The 3,400-nt window shown below is 40.0% G+C and overlaps 1 non-coding gene across 1 annotated transcript; it reads left to right on the top strand.

The window, feature by feature from the left end:
* Nucleotides 1-1,313: 1,313 nt before the first annotated feature.
* TRNAC-GCA lies at nt 1,314-1,385 on the top strand. Its single transcript has one exon. It is a non-coding gene; the product is annotated as a tRNA-Cys (tRNA).
* The last annotated feature ends 2,015 nt before the right edge of the window (nt 1,386-3,400 follow it).

The raw sequence follows: 3,400 nt of genomic DNA, 5'->3' as shown, positions 1-3,400 counted from the left end.
GGAAATGCAAACTAATTTTAACCTTAGCTTCACCAAACCATTATTAGAATCTTTAAACCAGAGAAAATAAATCCTACAGTATAGGCAAAAGGCAAGCAAGAACGGTATTTGGAGAAAATCTGGGGCTATTAGGCAAGATGGTTTATTGTAATCTCTGATTCTCTCCATGAATACCAATCCTTGAGAGCAGAGTCTATAGATTTGCATATTTATTATTCTCAAGCACATGTCAGACAGACAATATTTATCTGGGTCAGTGAGCTCAGTTGGTGTGGAGCTAATAAGGCCAAAAGCATGGACTCTTTCCCCTTAGAAACCAGGAAAATGGACTCAGAGAAAAACCAACCTACTCTACATTCACGAGTTGTATCTCTAAACCTGGCCAGACATCCTGCGAGTGCATGCTGTGGGTAACAAGCAGCATGGGTGAGGAAACATGTGCTGACTCGGAATGAGTCCAAAGTAAGCATGCTAGAGTTGACTCAAAGTTGAGGTCCTTCAGGAAGCAAAGCCGGATGGCGACCAATTAGGAGGATTGGAACGCATATGCTAGACGAAATAGGCATATAGAGGCAGGTCACTGATCCTTTTTATAGCAAACTCTTTGGAAGATAGTGTTATCTCCGCTGATGCGCACACGGTTTGTTCTAAGGTACTGATCGTGCGTTTTGCTGGCTTCCACTATTTTCAGTGTTCACCCTTTTTCATGTGACTCTGCCTCTTGGCCGCACAGGAAGACACTGTGCAGAAGTGTCATCTACTTTGGAGTCAAAGACCTGACATCACTTCCATCGTTTGCATCACTTACTTCTTGCATAGTGCAAAGATACTTGCACTCTCTAAATAGTTTCCTCATATGCAAGAGAGCTGTTGGGAGGATTCAGAAAGATAAGGTATGTAAAGCTATTAACTTGGTGCCTGGGACATAGCAAGCTCTCCACTAATGATGATGGGTGTTATTAGTATATCAGCAGACGGCATTTGAACAATGAGTGGCGTAGTATCAGGTTTATGATAAGAAATAATTAAAAATTAGTTTCCATCCTTCTTCCCCAGTTTCTGTTGTCTTTCTGTAGGTATCTCCCTTTCTCCATTGTGTTGCATTTCTTTTATCTTTGTGGGGCAATCTCTCTCCCTGCCCAGAGCTTTCCTGCTCCATGAGTTCACAGAAGAGGTACTTAAGGGTCTTGCTGCGACTGTCTCAGGAGTGCTGCATCCTGCATCTCTTCATCTCTGCAATGATTATGTCTCAAAGTCCACCTTAGAGCAGCCATCTTTCTATTTAATATTCTGTAAGGCTTACTCATGGGGCTTCCCTGGTGGCTTAGATGGCAAAGCGTCTGCCTGCAACGCAGAAGACCCAGGTTCGATCCCTGGGTTGGGAAGATCCCCTGGAAAAGGAAATGGCAACCCACCCCAGTACTCTTGCCTGGAAAATCCTATGGACTGAGGAGCCTGGTAGGCTACAGTCCATGGGGTCCCAAAGAGTCGGACATGACCGAGTGACTTCACTTCTTCACTTTAAGGCTTACTCATGGGAAGATTTCTTGATGCATCCAAAAAATGTATCTAAGTGATATCATTTAGGAAGCCAGGTATGGTGTATTTGGAAGGTATAGGCCACTTCATTTATAGAACGTTAAAAATTTGCCTCTCTATAGACCATTTCTTTGCCCAAAAGCTGGAGTCTATTTGGTTGGTGCAAAACTAATTGCGGTTTAGCATATTGACATTTGCCATTTGATATTGGAACACATTCTTATATAAATGTGGTAAGGTTATACATTATTTTAATGCACATTTCTCTGTTTGTGTTATTTTGGTTAATGACATTACTTGCTGTTTATTTTATATTTATTTTAGACTATGGAAATGATGTTAGATAAAAAGCAAATTCAAGCGATTTTCTTAGTTGAGTTCATAATGAGTTGTAAAGCAGTGGAGACAACTTGCAACATCAACAATGCATTTGGCTCAGGAACTGCTAACTGCTAAATGTAGAGTGCAGTGGTGGTTTGAGAAGTTTTGCAAAGGAGATAAGAGCCTTGAAGATGAGGAGTGTAGGGGTCAGCCATCGGAAGTTGACAAAGACCAATTGAGAGGATCATCGAAGCTGGATCCTCTTACAATTACATGAGAAGTTGATGAAGGACTCAGTGTTGACCATTCAATGGTCATTCAGCATTTGAAGAAAATTGAAAAGATGGAAAAGCTTGATAAGTGGGTACCTCAGGAGCTGACCAAAAATCAAAAAATCATCATTTGGAAGTCATCTTCTCTTATTCTGCACAACAACAGCAATCAATTTCTCAGTCAGATTGTCATGTGTGACAAAGAGTGGGTTTTATACAAATGGCAATGATCAGCTTAATGGTTGGGCTGAGAAAAACTCCAAAGCATGTCCCAAAGCCAAACTTGTACTGAAGAAAGGTCATGATCATTATTTGGTGGTCTGCAGCCTGTCTGATCTGCTACAGCTTTTTGAATCCCTATGAAATCATCACACCTGAGAAGTATGCTCAACAAAGCAATGAGAAGCACCAAAAATTGCAATGCCTGAAACCAGCATTGGTTAACAGATTGGACCCAATTCTTCTCCATGACAAGGTCCAACTTCACTTTGCACAGCCAGTGCTTCAAAAGTTGACCAAATTGGGCCACGAAGTTTTGCCTCATCCATCATATTCACCTGACCTCTGGCCAGCTACCTACCACTTCTTCAAGCATCTCGACAACATTTTGCAGGGAAAGTGCTTCCACAAACAGCAGGAGACAAAAAATGCTTTCCAAAAGTTTGATTCCCAAATCATAAACAAAAATAAGTTTGTTTATCAAACTTATTCCTCATTGGCAAAAATGTGTTGATTGTAAAGTTTCCTATTTTGATTAATAAAGATGTGTTTGAGCCTACTCAAAATGATTTAAAATTCACAGTCCAAAATGACAATTACATTTGCACCAACATAATATATTGGCATCATGTTCAACTCACTTGAATTAAGCTTTTTTTTCCCTCCTCTCAATGATACAGAGAGTGAACTTAATGAAAATAAAGTGGTAGGCATGAAAGAAATTTATCATAAACCTTAACTCTAGCCTTACATGCTATGATTCTCAAATTTTAACTTTTGTGTTGGGACTCTAATGTTGTTCCTATATTTCAGTGATTAAAGTGGTAGAAATAACTGCACTTAATTTTGTCATGTACATCTGAGCGAGTGCTTTAGTCTACCTTATTGCTTACATTGATACTGTGATATAGAGGGTGCCAGAGATCACTTCAATTCTGCCATGAGAAACAGATTCCTTTTTAATATTCAAGAAAGTGCATCTGCGGGAGAAAAAATTCCATCAGAGGAACCCATGATTCAAGGAATTTTGCCTGGGTTTCCTTGTTCAC

Source organism: Bison bison, unplaced genomic scaffold, assembly GCF_000754665.1.
Source record: "Bison bison bison isolate TAMUID 2011002044 unplaced genomic scaffold, Bison_UMD1.0 scf7180017864146, whole genome shotgun sequence".
NCBI classification, from domain to species: Eukaryota; Metazoa; Chordata; class Mammalia; order Artiodactyla; family Bovidae; genus Bison; species Bison bison.
The sequence above is the reverse complement of the archived record's forward strand: the minus strand, read 5'-3'. Positions and strand labels throughout refer to the sequence as shown.